We start from the raw sequence: 15808 nt of genomic DNA on the forward strand, positions 1-15808 counted from the left end.
TGATCTGCCTGCCTCAGCCTCCTAAAGTGCCGGGATTACAGGCGTGAGCCACCGTGCCCGGCGAGCTGTGCCACTTTCAAAGCTGAGCCCCTGAGCTTCAGTTTCTTCTGAAAGGTGGGCAGTACTTAGTGCTTAGGCTTGAAGGATTCAGCTGGTTAATGTGAAGCATTCAGCTCCAGCATTATGTCTCAAAGCCACTGTGTCAGTGAACCGGCATCCCTCATCGTGGAAAGACTGTCTTAAACCAGTGCTTCCTTCTGTGCACACGTCTTCCACTGGCGAATTACAGCTGCGAAAATGTATCTTTCTGGAGTAAGGGTGAAGTGAAGTGAAGCTGTTTCCCCACTTAGGGTTCTCTGGTCTTTGCGGAGCTGCCAGGGGTCTGTGACCCCATTTGGTAAGGACTCGGGGCCGCACGCTGCCTCTCCATCTCTGGTCCCCGCTGCCGTCGCGGCGACTGGCAGGTTTTCAGTGTGTTAGAACCCTTCCAGTTCTCGAACTGTGTCCCTGTGGCCGCGTTTTCAGATGAATGTTGCCAGTTCCCCACCTTCTGTCTCCGTCTCCCACTGGTGTCTGCCCCACCTCAGTCCTCTGTGGGTGTTGGGACATGGAGCTGGGTGGTTCTGAGTGCCGAGCGGAGCAAGGTCATCAGATGACTTTGCTGTTCATGGCCCTGGGTTCTGGTGCTCTCATCCGAAGCCCTCCCTGCCCATCCCTTGGGCTGTGGAGCGTATCTTCTGTTCCTGTACCCTATTAATAGCTCTTGAACACACTGGCTCACCTGTCTCTCCCACGCCAGGCCACAGTGCCTTTCAAGGCAAGGTCTGTCTCTTCATCCATGCAGCCTCAGGTCCTGGCAGTAATGGGCACTCACATGCCTTTTGGGTGAGCTGTTCTTTGGAAATAGTGTCCTTAGCTCCTGGCATGTAATAGGCATTCAGTGAATACTTGCTGAATAAATAAGTGGAAAAATCTCAGATCTTCAGATAGCCTCAGAGAGTTTCAAATCCTTCTGCTTGTCAGATCCAAAGGACCTTCCCTCTGCTGAACCTTCCACCAGGGCTCTGGGGGCCAGTCAGGATCTCTCACCTGAAGCCACCTCATCCCCCTGAGAGCCCGGGTGGAATCAGAAGTGCCTCCCACTCTGTCCCCAGGGCAGGGGGGCCAGCAGGGCAGACTGGGTCACACCCTGCCTTGGAGCAGCAAGGCCGCTCCAATTCCAGAGGCCTTGGCTGACCACCGAGCCACGGGGGCCAGGCTGGCTGGAGCCTCTAAAGATCAGGGGTGGCGATGTTGGTTTCTGTCTCTGAAATTCGTCTGCTCGTGCTTGTGACGCTGAAATGAGCAGTTAGCTCTGTGATTCCTGAGCCTGGGCCGACCTCCATGTCTTCGGTGCTGTTGGAGAGGACCAGGGGGGGGCAGTGTCGGGGCCAGCGCGTGCCTAGTGCGCCTTTCAGACCGATTTGAGATGACGAGGAATCTTCCTGGTTGCTGGGTGAAGTACTTGAAGGAAACCTACTAACCTGTGGGGGTGAGGAGGACTGAGGGAGCGTCGCTGAGCCTTGGGGTGGACTCTCCATTTAACCAGCATCTGCCGAGTGCCTGTGAGGTGCTGGGGGCAAAGGCATGGAACTGGGGCAAGGGCCCCTGTAGAGGGATCCGTCGCAAGGAGCTTTGGCCGGATGTGATGGGGTGGTTGAGAAGCCCAGGGAGGCTTCCTGGCAGAGGTGGAGAGGTTAGTTGGTCACAGACAAGCAGTGGAACGTGATGGGAAGTGCAGGAGCTCGTCTTCTTCCCAGGCACGACCGTAGTCATGAACACTGTTCCAGTCGGTAAGCTGAGCGCTTCATCAGAGTGAGAGTGCCACCTGCCTGGGAGGCGGTAGTGCTGGCAGCTTGGCTGTGCTGACAGCTGCCACTGCTGCTGGAGCCTGGAGAGCCTGACAGGGCCAGCCAAGCTGGACCACAAGCTGCTGGGACAGGGCTGGGGCCTGAGAGTCCTCCGAGGGACAGGAGGCAGCTCCACTCTCCACAGGGTGAGGGAGAGAAGGGGACCTGAGGGCGTTGGGTGGGGCCTAGGAGCTGCGCTTCAGCCATGAGGAGGGGCAGCCGTGGATGGTTTTTAGCCTGGGGAGTGACGGGCCATGCTTCTCTTTGGGATGGCCCCAGCAGGACAGCGCTCCGCCAGTCCATGTGAGCCAGCGGCCGCTCTGCCATGCCTGCTCTTCCAGACCGCCTCCACCCACACAGCCGCGCCCCTGACTGTCGTTCCGAGTGGACATCAGCCCTTCTGGTGGCTTGTGTGTGCCCCGTGGTGCCCCCCATCCCCACCTAGCACTGTTCCAGGTGGGCAGGCATCCACTCAGCCTCTCCCCGCTGCTCACCCAACTCCCTCCCAGACAGAAATGAGACCAGCAGAGACGCTCCCTGGGAGGCTGTCCATGAGCCTCAGAGCCCCAGGAGGGCCCTCCAGGCTGGTCCCGCCAGCCCAGGGTGCAGTACTGCCTGGGGTGAGGTGGGGGCTGCAGGTGGCTGGCAGTTCAGGTACTGGAGCTCCCAGTGGGAGGGACGGCTAGCCACTCACCCAGAACCTTCCCGGAATGGGGGAGGAGAGAGCCCACTTGTGGCAGCATCAACAGGATTTTGAGGACACACTTCTGGAACTGAAGGCCTGCAGAGAGCCTTGTGCAGGATGAGATGTCAGACCTGGGCCCCTCCCAGGCCCCTGGGCTCCAGCGCTCCCGCCAGGCCCCCTGTGCCCACCAAGCCCCACCTGGTCATAAGCGGCCCAGGGCAGGTTTTCTTTTCAGACTGAGAACTGGGCCTCTGGGCCTGGTGAGGGGCAGTGGCCCAGCGGTGGCCACCTCCCAAGGCTTCTCTGTGGGGTAGGACACCCCTGCCAGGAAGGGCCAGTGTCCCAGCCCAGCCCTGGGGTGGGGAGCAGAGCTGCTGTGGCCCTGAAGCTGGATCAGAGCCTTTCCCTAGGAGCCTGGGCTTCGGGCCCTCCCTCCCCACCCAGCCAGCCTGGTTGGGGAAGGAACCACCTCAGATTTGATTGAGGAAGACTTTTTTTTTGCTTTTTCTTTTCTTGTATTTATTTAAAGGGCTTTCCACTAAAGACCAGAAAACCTGCTAGTCAAATTCTAGAAGAGCAAACACTGGAAAAGACATTTTTGTAGCTAGTTCATAAACAAATTCACACGCGCCACACTGCCGCCTTCTCAGCCTCCCTTTCCCCAGCCCACTTCCATCACCTGCCCCTGCCCTCAAAGCACCGAGTCCCCCAGGGCCTGTGCCTCAGGGCAGCTGCCAGGACTGCCAGGCCCCACCGGGGACTGTCTCCCTCCCGTGGGGACATGCTCAGAGCTGCACTGGCTGGGGAGGCTCTGGGCGGAAGGGTGGAGGGACAAAGAGGTCTTTGTCTCCCTGTGGCTGGACGAGAGGACAGACAGGTCAGCCAAGGCTGTGTGACTGGGGAGGCCCACCTGAGGGCCCAGCCTCCTGCAGCCACCTACCTGGGGCCCTGACACGTGCAGGACATCTCCGTGTGCCTGTTTCCTGGCTGCGAGGTGGGGTCAGGCCACACACCATCCTGCCTCCCCGCCTGGCTTCCCGCCCAGCATCACCAGCCCTCATAGCTTCATGTTCCTGCTGTTTGCCACTTTGGTGTCTTTGCTGGCCCCTTCCCCACGGGCACAGGAACTCACCGCATCCCCAGTGCTTTCACAGGCTGGCGAGGGCTGGGAAGGGCAGACTGATAGAGGGCCATAACTGTGCATGGCGGGGGCACCCAGGACTGCTGCGTGGACCAGGAGGGAGGAAGGAGACAAGAAGCCATGTCCTGGCAGCTCGGAGGTCCTGTGCCTGCAGAGGCCGCTGCGGGGCAAGGGCCAGGATCTGGCTCTGGCCTAGGTGAGGGGCGGCCAGGTAAGAAGCAGAAGGAGCTCCCCAGGGCCGCCTCTGTCACCTCATCTTCCTGCCAGGCCTGGGGCAGGGAGGGTACCCAGCAAGCGTCTGCAGGCTGACAGAAGGGCATGGTGCCCTAGGCTCAGTGTGGCTGGGAGCCAGGATGGAGCCATCTGCCCACCCCGGGTCCCACGCCAGCCCTTCCTAGGTTGGGCAGGCTGGGCCTAGAGGGGCACCGGGGCCCTGCTCACACGGACAGAAACGGATGTGGAGGGCTGGCTGGGTTCCTCGAGGTCCCTCTCCCCTCTGCTGTCTCTGGGTGTACCAGTCACCCAGAGAGGGTGAGAGTGGAACGGCTGCTGTCTGGTGCTGGGTCATAGGCAGAAACAGCCTCATGACCAGGCCACCTGATGGCCATTCCCACAGAAAGAACCGGCTTCTGTGCTGTGTCCCAGCTCTGGCATGACCAAGCCATCCTCTGACCACCAGCAGCCAAAGAGCCCAGTGGGCCACGTGGACCCCAGCGGGCAGCGCGTGCCAGATGTCAGCTGCAGTCAGTCTCCAACCACAATGCCTGCGCTCTGCCCCTTCCTGCCCCATCGCCCTCAGAGGACCTAGCCCGATGCCAGGGGCCCCGTACCTGAGACCCTGAGGACATGAAACTTGTTCCGTTCCTGCTTGTATCCCCAGTATCTAGAGCAGCACCTGGCTCAACACGCTGACACCTGTGGGTGCCCTCTGCAGGTGGCATAGGCTCCAGGAGCGGCAGGAGCGGAGCTGAGGGGGCGGTTTTGCCTCCTGAGTCGGGGAACATGCTGCAAAGCTCCGTGGGCACCCGTCTCGTGGGGTACGGGGGGTCAGCAGGAACCGGTGCCCTCAGGTGTGGCTGAGGTACATGAGTCCTGTGCGTGTGCCACCAGGATCACCCATGATGGGGTAGTCTGGGCCCCACTGGGTGCACCCTTTACACAGAGCCTGGCACAGAGGCAGGGCCTTGCTGATGGCCAGAGATGAAAGACCCAGAAAGAGATGGGGAAACTGGGATGCTCAGATCCTCCTGGGGCTCCCCGAACTCCGCTCCTCCAGCGCAGCTGGCGTTTCTCTGCACGTGGGAAAGGAAAGGAAAATGATGACTTTTCAAAAGCAGAGCCTAGAGCCAGGGCTGGGCACACTGGAGGCCCTGGAAGAACTTCAGGCAGCGGGTAGGGGACAGTGCCAGGACTGCCAGGGCTTTCTGGGCCCCACGAGCCAAGGGAGATTTGGAGGCTTTGCTGAGTGCCCCTGGGGGCAGCAGTGGGGTGGGGCGAGGGGGTCAGGGAAAGGATTTGGGGGCAGTGAGGACAGCACCAGGGGATGGGGGTGCCCAGGGATCCAGCCTGGCTGGCAGGAGGAGGGGTCAGCCATGGGGCGGAGTTGTAGAGGCCTGGGCAGCAGAACCCACTGGGCCTCGCTGAGAGCAGAGGGCGCTGCTTCTTAAAGGTTCCGGGCGTGGTGGCGGGTGCCTGTGGCCCCAGCTACTCGGGAGGCTGAAGCATGAGAATTGCTTGAACTCAGAAGGCAGAGGTTGCAGTGAGCCGAGATCACGCCACTGTACTCCAGCCCGGGCGACAGAGCGAGACCATCACACACACACACAAATTTAAAAACGTACTGGGGATGTCAGGGTGCAGGTGTGGGGCAGCGAGGCACCCAGCTGCCTTCTTGGGCTGCGGTCTGGTCTGGGCACTGCCTGTAGATAGCCACAGCAAGCCCAGGGTGCTCTTGGCAGCCTGGGGCTCCTGGGTGTGTGTGCCCCTTCCTCTGTGCATCCAGGTTTCATCTCCCAGGAAAGGGCATCTTCTAGCCCTTAATCCTGACCCAGCCCCTCAAAGGGAAAGCAGGCATCCCAGCACCAACGTGGCTATGCAGGTGGTCCTGTGGAGCAGGCCATGTGGGCCTGGGGAAGAGTGTGCAGGCTGGACCGCTGGAGCAAGGACCCCCAGGTTGGAGCCAGGCAGGCAGGTGAGAGTCTGGAGGGCCAGATCCCACAAGGCCTTGGGGCAGCAGGCCCCAACAAGGGCAGGACTGCATCCTGGATCAGTGGCTCCCACAGAGCACAGCACTAGTCCCAGGCTGCCCCTGCGCTGGGTTCTCCCAGGCCTGGCCGAGTGACTGCCATGGACGCCCACACCGGCAGTAGGTCTGTGCCAGGGCAGACCCGAGAGCACGCCCCAGGGGGTGCCTCTAGCTGAATGTGCGAGGCCTGTCCCTGCCGGGGTGGGGACCATGGCCTGGGCTGTTCTGGCCCATTCCCTCACCCAGTGCCAGTGCACATGGGCCCTGCACAGCTCAGCATCGGCGCTGGCCAGGCTGGGTGGAGGGAGGACCCCAGACAGACCCTTGCTACCCACCGCCCTCCCTACAGCCCCTGGCTTGCAGGGTGGCTCACCTGCACAGCATGCGGCTCCCTGACCTTGGAGGTCCCCCAAACGCCAAGCGTCTGCCCCTCCAGGCCCCCACCTGCCTGCTTGGTTCTCCCACGTCTGGTCACCAGGCGGCGCCCAAGGTCAGGTTTTGCAGAGTCCAGAACACCGGAAGTGGTTTGGGGCCAGCCGGCTGGCGCAGCTATCCTGCCTGGGCCACGCCGGGTGCACCTGCCCTGGCCAATGGTGGACAGGTGGCCATGGCCTCGCCTGAGCTGCGCTTCTGTTCTGGGGGTGGATGGCGCTTGCGCGGGGCATCCAGTGACCGCCTGCCACCATCTATGGAGTCCCCACAGATATGCCGGTCTCTAACCTACCTCCCAACCCCCTAGTTCTGCCACAGGCAGCCTGCCCTGCCTGCCAGCGTGGTTCTGTCGTCAGGATGGTGGTGGCTCCCAGCCGGCTGGCAGGGGCTTGTCTTTCCCCATGGCAGGGCCTATGGACAAGGCCTGTGCGATCAGCCCTGCGTCTCTGCACAGGTGGCCCCTTCCTTGGACCCTGGCCTGGCCCTCCTGGGTAATCTGTGCTCCTCTTCCACACCCCAAGCCAAATGCCACTTCTGGCAAGAAGCCTTTGGTGACTCCCCCGACACGTTCCTGTGTGCGGGGCCCGTCCCTGGCCAATGGGGTCACCATACTGCACAGTGGTGCTGGCAGCAACCAGGACAGCTCAGGCAGCCGTGCAGCAGGCAGGGGTCACTGCTGTGCACAGCTGCCCCCGGAGCTGCCTCCATGCTGCACAGCTCAGCCAGTGGGCAGGGTGTGGGGCCATGGCACTGGCTGCCTTGTGCCTCGCTGGGCCCCGCGGGGGCTCTGGGTGTGGTGATGGAGAATCAGCGCCTGCCCTGCAGCCTGGCTTCTTGGTGGCAGGAGCTGCAGGAACAAGCCAGGCCCCGCAGCCTGGCCTCTACGCCCCTGAGGTCTCCCTGCCTTGCCCTTTCTCCCTCATTGCCCTAAAAGACCTCGGTGCCAGCAGACACACCTGCCCCAGGGTCACCGAGGCAGCTGCCTCTGTGAAGCCCCCTCTCCCTCAGGAAGCTGTTTGGGGCCTCTCGGTGCCCACTCCTGCCCTGCCCCGAGCCCAGCCCTGCCTCCTGAGAGCACCTCTGGGCACATCTCGCACAGCGTCACGCTCAGGAGGGCTGCAGGGGGACTGCTGGGTGACGAGGGCCCCGCCCGTCAGCCTCAGCTCCAGCCTATCCCAGGGGCCTCAGATTCTAACAGGCAGCAGCATTTATCCCAAAGGACTGAAGCGCTCCTGGGGAAGCCGCAGCCTCTGCAGCAGTGCCAAGAGCCGTGGGCCTCCTGTTGGGAAGGGACCGCCGGGTCCCCATCCACTGGCCCCTCAGGAGCCAGCAGCGGCACGCGTGGGGCAAGGACCTCGGCCAGCTCTGTGTTGTTGGGCTGGAGCCTGAGGCAGGGGTCAGAGGGCCCAGCTGTGGTCTTCAGAGAGGGCCTGTGTGTTCCCAGCGTTCCCACCCCCCAGCCTACAGCCTGTCCCCTCTCCAGGATATCAACTGCAAGGAAGCCGTCCCACCCCTTGGTGGGGTCCTCGTCAGCAGGTTTCAGGGCAGCCAGGGACCCCAGGGCCATCTGTCTCCCCAGACACCCAGGTTCTCCGCCCTGTGACGTCAGCTGACAACGGGAGTCAGGCTGGGCCGCCCAGGGCCTCTCATGCATCGAGACCACACCCTCCTGCTGCACCCCGGCAAAGCATTGCCACCCGGCCCCCTCCATGCCATCTCCAGGCCACTTTGTCCTGCCTGTAGGGCTGGTGGTGCCCACCCTACTGTGGGGCTGTGAGCATCTAATGGGGCGCTTGGTGTCCAGTGGCCGGTGAGGCCCAGCCTCAGCTCGCCGGCATCAGAAATCCCAGCCCTCCCAGCATAGGGCCTCGAGGCTGTCCCACAGGCCCAGTGGTGGGGAGTGGGGTTCAGGCCAGCTTGTCCCCTGAATTCTAGGCCCCCAGCCTCCTCCCCAAGGTCAGCAATGACCTCTCAGTCTCAGCAGGTGAGATGGGGCAGGCCCTGGCCTTGCACGTTCATGCCCACCACCACGTGTGCCGTGCTGGGAGACCCCACACTGGCCTGGGGCCCCTGGGACCTGGGTGTGAACCTGGAGGCTGCAGCCCTGGGGCACGCTGAGGACTGAGTGCCTGCCTGTGGCTGTGGGGTGTGTGCCTGCGTGTGGCACGTGTACACTTATGTGTGAGCGTGTGCACATTCCTGTGTGCATGTGTGTGTGCTGTGTGGCTGTGAGCATGTATGCGCTGGGGGTTTGAGGGTGTAACGAAGCGGGACAATTAGTCTGCCCCCCAGCAGCCTGTGGGTGGAGAAGGCTCTGAGGCCCCCCGACTGGGATGGGGCCTGGCCAGGGCTGGGAGGGCCGACTGGCAGGCTCTGCGTTCTGGAAACGCGCCCAGAGGATCCTGCACAGGCGGCGGTGGCGCCATGGCAACGCTGCACAAAGCACTGGCCTACTTACACCGCCCCCGCCCATCTCTCTCCACCGCCGGGGAGGGGGCACAGGGCCTCTGGGGCTCCTGGGGGAGCCACACACCCTGGCCTGTGGTCGCTCGGTGCCCCGGAAGCCTCAGGCCTCCTCCTGGCCGGGGCCCAGGCCTGCAGACACTCCTGCCCATCCACACACGGGGATGAAGACGGGGTGCAGGGAGGTCCAGCACCCAGCAGGCGCCCCCTGCCCTGGGCAGCTGTGGACCTGGTGGCTCTGTAAGGCTTTGAAGTTTTCCCAGCCCCGGAAATCCGGGAGTCTTGGCTCTGCTGATGACTGCAAGGCAAGCTCAGACCTCAGGTGTCAAGGCTGGAGGACAGGCCAGGAGCTGCTTGCATGCCCTGCTCACAGGACAAGGCCCTTCACACCCTCTGGCCTACCCACTCGGCCTTCTGTCATCTGCATGGCCAGGACACCTCCTGGGCCTGGCAGTGAGCCCTGCTGACCAGCACACCCTGTGCCTGCCTCCCAGACCCAGCCTGACCTGGGCCTGCTGCCTCCTCCTGCAGGAAGCCCACCTGGTCTGGCCTGATGTGCTCAGTGCCTTGGGGATGGAGCACATGCCCAGGGCCTGGGAGGCAGAGGAACAGGCCTTGGGAGCTGGGCCTGAGTAGCACTGGGCATCTGTGGGACTCTCAGGCCACCTGTCTCTCTATGCTGGCCACACTGTGCTCTGCATTGGCCACCCTGGGCCACTGGACCCCAGGTCTCGAGGTCTCGAGACAGGGAGGTGGGGGAGGGGGACAGTGTCCTGCGGGGGGCCTGGAAGCCAGGCCGAGGGCCAGCAAGGCTGTGAGGACACTTTGTGGGTCACCCAGACTCTCGGGACAGGAAGTCCTTGGCCACACATGGGGGGTGGGTGCCACTCCACACCACACATTGAAAATCAAATATTTTCCTGAGCTCTCCTGGAGGCCTGGGACTTGGGCTGGGCGGCTGTGGCCACTGCCCTGCTGGGTGACCGTGCTCAGCATGGATCTTCCCGCCTGCCCCAACCCAGGCCCTGGGGCTTCTGGGCAGCTCTGACTCGTCTGTCCTAGTTCCCTCTCCAGACTGGGCACCCCCGCCCCTCACCCACTGCTCCCTCATCCACCAGATGCATCCCCTGTGTCCCCAAGGCCCTCACACAGCCTCTTGGGCCAGCGCCCAGCAGCCATCTGTGGAACGAAGGAATGGGCCGAATGAATGAATGAAGCTTGGAGGGGTGGCCCCATGCACCCCACGTGTAAGTTGGGAGCTTGCTTGTCTGTTTGCACCAAGTGACCCTCTTCCAGGGACAGAAGTGCTTGCCATCCCCTCCCCCACCCTAGCCCCCCCTAATTTATGCTACCAGGGGAGCCAGCCACTCGCTGGTCCCCTGCCTGGCAGCGGCTTTGTCCCCAGGCGGATTCCCAACGGCTGCCTTTGGGAAGAAAGGGCCCTTCTCTGGCCGGTGGTGAGGTCACCAGGAGGGGCCCGGCGCGCACAAAGGCCACCCTCCCCGCCCCGCCCTGCTGGCAGCTGCCTCTTTGTCCCCAGGAGAGACGCTGAGGGGCCCCAGCTCAGCCTTGGAGGAGCCTAGGCTTCCATTGCAGCGGGGGGCACAGAGCAGGGGAGGGGCAGGAGCAGCCCCAACCCTGACTTTGCTCCTGATCAAGTGGCAACACCTGTTGAGGGGCAGGCCCCTCCAGACGCCTCCCCTGGGGAGGGTCTGTGTCCAGCTGTCTGCCTGGGTCCTCAGGAGAGGCAGGCGAGCTTCTGGGGGTGGGGATGGCAGCTGCAGGAAGGCGTGGGGAACCTGAGGTGTTAGGAGCTGCCTGGGCAGTCTGACCCTGGTGAGATGGGCTCTGGGAGCAACCATCCAGATGTGTGGACCAGCTGCTAAAACCACACCTCCCTAGCGTGCACATGGTGGAGTGAGGGGCTGGCAGGCCTGGGGCACTCCTGGGCACTTCCCATGCCAGCCCCAAGGAGACTCCCACGAGCCCAGTTCGGGAGCTCCTGAGGGTACCCCGGGACGGGGCAGGGCACTGAGGCTCAGAGAGGGCAAGGCCTTTGGCCAAAGCCCCGCCCAGGGTGGTGGGGCTAGGACCTGCCCCCGCCCCGCCTCCCTGCCTCCCCCAGGCAGTGCACAGAGGAGGCGTCCCTCCAGAGGGCACTGGACACCTCCTGGTGTGAGGCAAAGGGTTGGCCCAGTGAGGCCAGCAAGGACTGGGTGGCAGAGACCAGGGTGGCAAAAGCCATGCAAACAGCAGCGGAGACGGAGAGCATGAGAGGGTGGTGGCATTGCCTGGCGGGCTCCACTATGTGTTCACGGAGCGCCTATTGTGCGCCTGGCCCACCCAGGACAGAAAGAACTGTGCACACGAAATGTGTGGTTGAGCCAGGACCTCGGCAGCAGCTGGGGTCCGACTTCTACCCTCAGGGCTGGGGGAAGAGGCAGGGCTGAGGCCCAACCAGTGCGATGCTGAGGGACACAGGGTATGTGTGGGGGAAGGGCAAGGGCTGGCCGCTGTGCCCAGACGCTCAGGAACCGTCTGTGAGGTGGGGAGGGCCGCCAGGCACGGTGAACTCCTAGCCTCGCTCCTCCTGGCCACCGGCTGGGCCCAGAGCTCCTTAGCAGGCCATCCACGGAGGGGGGATGTGGAGCCTGAAGGAGTGGCACACACCCTCCAGAGGTGGCTGGACAGAGACAGCCACAGGGGCCAGGGGCCCTGCAGTGTGACTCTGGCAGAGCCTGGCTGGCAGGGCTAGGGGCTACTGTCTGGGGCCAGGAGAGGGGTGGCAGGGGATGGAGGCTCTACCAGAACTCCAAGCCCTGTTCCGAGGGCCCCACGCCTGCACTTGGGGGCACCAGCCAGGCAGGCACAGTCAGAGGCAGGAGAGGCGGGGAGCACAAGCGGCCCCAAGACAGAGGCCACGAGGAGGTGAGCAGGCCAGGGCTCGGGGTTGCAGGAGCCATCAAGGGCACATTCCGACCAGGTCCCCAGCTGGGTGGAGGCTGGCGTCAGGGCGTGTTGAAGCCCCACCAGGAGGGCGGCTGCCCTTTACCCTGAGAGGCCAGGCAGCCAGTGAGTCTCAATGGCCTGAGGGTGGGGGTGTGCGCATTGCTGAGGGACAAGTGTGGCCTGGGCCCCTCAGGGTTCCCCCTCCAAGAAGCGTCTCCTTCCCCGTTGCCGGGCACCCGGAATGTCCATTGTGCCTGTAGCTTAGCAACAAGCCTGTCGCCCCCACTGTCCCCACCCCATCCATGGCCAGCCCCCCACCCACAGCTGGCCCTGCATTCCTCCCCAGGGCCTGTGTCTCTGCAGGTCTAGGGCTTCCAGGCAGGGGCCAGGCCCCAGACCACATTCAGCCTGCGTCTGCCGTGCCAGCACCCTGGGTGACAGGCTGGGTCCTGCCAGCTACCAGTGCCGGCCACTGGCCTGGTGCATCTTTCCTTTTTTTATTTTTTAATTATTTGTAGAGACAGGACTTCCCTGTGTTGCCCAGGCTGGGCTCAAGCGATCCTCTCATCTTGGCCTCAGGCATGAGCCACCACACCCAGCCTCCTTTTTTTAAAAATAAAAACTTTTGGAAATTGTCAAAGAAATGCACCAGCAGAATCGTGTGAAGAATCCTGCACACAGCTCCCAGGAGTCTGTGGCCAGCCTGGTTTGAAGTCTGCTCCCCTTCCTCCCCAGCCCTGTTATTCAGAGTTGGATCTCAGCCACCCTGTCATTCCCCAGCACTTTGTCAGCATGCCCGCAAATGTGGCCACGCCTTAAACTCACAAAACAGCCACTCAAGCTTCAAACTTCCCAACTTTCCTATTTTGTAAAAGACACTGGTTTATTCAAATTGGGGCCCCGTGGGGTCTGCGCACAGCGACCTGCTGTTGCTGCCTCAGTTTCTCTCTGGGAGCACGAGGGCATTTGCAGTGCAGCAGCAGGGAGCGACAGGGTCTGAGGCTCAGAAGCAGACAGTCCAGCCACACCGGGAGAAACTGAGCTGCAGCTGACCGCGCAGCCTCAGAGGATCAACCGGCCGCGTGCAGGAAGCTGCCAGAGAGCTGCCGCTTCAGTTAATAAAGGGGGTTTTTGTTTAAGAAATAAAAAGAAATGTTTGCAAGACTCCCGGGTCTTCCAGCAGTGATTCTCAGATTTGAGTACCAGAGCCACCTGGAGGCTTGGAGAAAGGGGGCACCCTGGGCCCTGCCCTGGAGTTCCGGCTCAGCAGGGTGAGGTGGGGATGACGCTGAGCAGCAGGGGTGGGGTGGGGACAATGCTGAGCAGGCAGTCCAGGGGCCACATCTTGAGATGCTCAGTGTCACAGGCACTTCAGGAACATATCTGTGACTAAAGTTTAGCAATGGTGTCACCTGGAACACGAGAAGAACTGCCTTGTGGGTTTTTAAAGATTAAAGAACCAAAATCAGCGTGCCTGGCATGTGGTAGGCATATCTATCACTCTATGCAGGAGGCACCTATGTTGCTACGAAGATGGCTTCAGCACCCACCTGGTGGCAGCATACGCAGGTGACGGCACAGATGCGGGCTCTGAGGGCCTGTGACAGCACCCACCTCAGCCCTCTCAAGGGGTGAGGAGGGCCCAACACGGGAAAATGGATAGGAAACAAGACATGGGGTGAAGTCCTGGGCTGGGGGAAACACAAGGCCCCAAAAGCCTGGCGGGGCAGGACGGCCTGCTCTGACCCATGCCCTTCAACCACGTTAAAAGAGCCCAGGACAGACTGGGAGGAGCAAGAGGAGGGCGGCTTGGGGCAGTGGCATGCAAGCCCCTGAGTCTCAGGAGCTGAGGGGCATGGCTGCCAGAGCACGGGAGGGCCAGGCACAGGCACCACCCTCCCTGCAGCCCCCAGCCGGTGTCCTCATCTGTCAGAGGACACTGCCGTGCTTTGCTCCCTGACCTGACCCTGTGCGGGAAGCTGGTGGGTCCTGAGGCACGGAAGGGAGCATGGGGTGGGCGGGAGGGAGGCAGGGGGCCTGCCATGGGGGGCCAGGAGGGGGGGATGCCCCTCCCCGCTCCCGTCCCCTCTGCTTTGCTGCTTCTAGAAGTGCCTGCACCGGCCTGCCCCCTCTTTGAAGGGACAGATGTCAGGGAGAAAGCTGATTATTGTCAAAGGCTGGAGGCTGTGACCGGAGATCTCGGTGAGCGTGACCCAATTCTGAGCTATTCTCAGCCTGGTGGGAGCCAGTTATTCCCTCCCGCCAACACCACCACTTCGGAGGCAGCCTGACTTTGAAACGCCCTCGTCCTGGCTGACTGGCTGGGCCACGCAGGCTCCCCTGGGCATGGAGGCTCCGTGTGGGGAGGGCCCGTGGGCTGGCAAGGCCACTGCTGGGGCAGGGCAGCAGGCTGGCCCCAATGTGCCCCTCCTTGCTCACTGATGAACCACAGTGGGTTGCAGGGCCCAACCCACTGGCTCTGGGGTCCACACACCCCGGCACCCAGCCTGTCTGCCACCAACCCGTTGGCCACCTCGGGAAGCGACTTCTCTCAAGGCTCAGTTCCAGTGTCCAGGAGCGGGCCGTGCGCAGAGCCCCTGGGACAGAAAGGCCCGTCCACTCCCCGACCCCACACTGACCCAGACCTACCACACAGGGTCCAGACCACTGCCACTCCCGCATCCAGACCTCGCCCTGCACTGTGTGCCCAGATCTGGGTCTGGCTCCTGGGAGCCCTGAAGGGCAGGGGCTGGCACGTGGGAGGCACTCAACCCATGCCTGCTGGTGACAGCGCCCACCCTCTGTGGCTGGTGAGGACAGGGCGTGAGGCCCGGCAGTTGCTCCCTCCCTCCTGAGGGCATCAGGAGCCAGGCCCCTCTTTGGGGACCCTCTTGCTCAGGGCCCCTCCAAGCTGGCGTGTGAGCCCTACAGCCCCGAGGCTGTGGGGGCACTGAGTCCAGCGCTCACCCTGCTTAGAGCAGCTCTTGAAACAGCACTTGCCAGCCCAGAGGCTGGAGGTGCACCCTCTCCATCCACCACTTCTGGGGCACCACCCACCCCACCTGCAGGGCTTGCCCTCCCTTCTCCAACGTCCCCCTGCACAGGTGTCTCCTGAGGAACCTTCCAGGACTCTGCCTGAAAACTCTGCTCTCTAGGGTCATGCACTGGGGAACCACTTATGGCCAGGATTCCGGAGTCGCAGCTTTGTGCCTCAGTTTCCCTACCTGTGCAGTGGACTGTTGGGGGGGGCTCGGGTCTCCTGGCAGCCCACCTACCCTCCATCTTCTGGGCCAGAGGCGGTGGGTGGAGAGAGCAAAGCCGCAATGGAGGCAGAGGGGGCAATGGAAGGGGGACAGCCCCAGACCTAGACTGCAGGGGTGAGGGCCTCTTGGGTCCTCAGGGGCAACCCCGCCTCATCACATTCTGCTAGACAGGGTGTGCCCCCAGTGGCCTGCTGCCCTCCGCCCACTCAGAAATCCTGTCCTGGTCCCCACCCGTGCAGCCCTGGTTGGGCCCAGCCCTCTGCGGCTCCTGGGTGAGGGGCTGGGCCCTGAGGCAGGCATGGTTGGGGCAGAGGGAGGCCCAGGAGCAGCTCACACCCTGGGGCTTCCTGAGGGAGGGGACTTTAACCCTGGCTCTAGGGCAGTACCCAGGACTGGGACTCTCCAAGCAGGTGAGTCAGGGCCAGGGCCTGGGACCTTCCAGGGCGTGGGCAGCCGGGAGTCATGTGCCACTGTCTCAGTGCAGGACAGCAGGGCGAGGGGGGAGGAATTTCCAGGGAAAATCTGAGGCCCAGGCGAGTACACACTGGGCCAGGGAGGGCGTTTCTGGTGAATCCTTGCCCCATGATGAGCCCGTGCTGCTGACTCGAGCTGATCATCGGGGCCTGCTGATGGGTCACTCACGGCCATGGGCCCAGCGCTGCCCCTGGAAGTCAGGCTCCCATCACAGAACTGGGCTGTGCTCCTCTGCTGTGGGGGCTCCCTCGGGCCATGGTGTGCAGG

At 62.9% G+C, this 15808-nt stretch overlaps 2 protein-coding genes and 1 non-coding gene across 4 annotated transcripts in view; 1 reads left to right on the plus strand and 2 right to left on the minus strand.

The window, feature by feature from the left end:
- The window catches only part of CKB (creatine kinase B), a 202401-nt gene that overhangs the window by 169204 nt on the left and 17389 nt on the right, over window positions 1–15808 (plus strand). The window contains exon 1 of one of the 2 annotated variants that reach the window (XM_050798426.1): window positions 1161–1164. The exons of the other annotated variant lie outside the window; for it this stretch is intronic. The gene's annotated coding sequence lies outside the window, so the exon portion shown is untranslated. Of the gene's footprint in view, window positions 1–1160; window positions 1165–15808 lie in introns of those variants that run through there. 2 annotated transcript variants of the gene reach the window in all.
- Window positions 1–15808, minus strand: part of LOC126959427 (cytochrome c oxidase assembly factor 8) — a 75411-nt gene that overhangs the window by 39713 nt on the left and 19890 nt on the right. The gene's annotated exons all lie outside the window — the stretch shown is intronic.
- Window positions 3101–3160, minus strand: LOC126960234 (U7 small nuclear RNA). Its single transcript, XR_007727804.1, has one exon. It is a non-coding gene; the product is annotated as a U7 small nuclear RNA (small nuclear RNA).

The sequence above is a fragment of the Macaca thibetana genome, chromosome 7 (genome assembly GCF_024542745.1).
Source record: "Macaca thibetana thibetana isolate TM-01 chromosome 7, ASM2454274v1, whole genome shotgun sequence".
Classification (NCBI taxonomy): Eukaryota; Metazoa; Chordata; class Mammalia; order Primates; family Cercopithecidae; genus Macaca; species Macaca thibetana.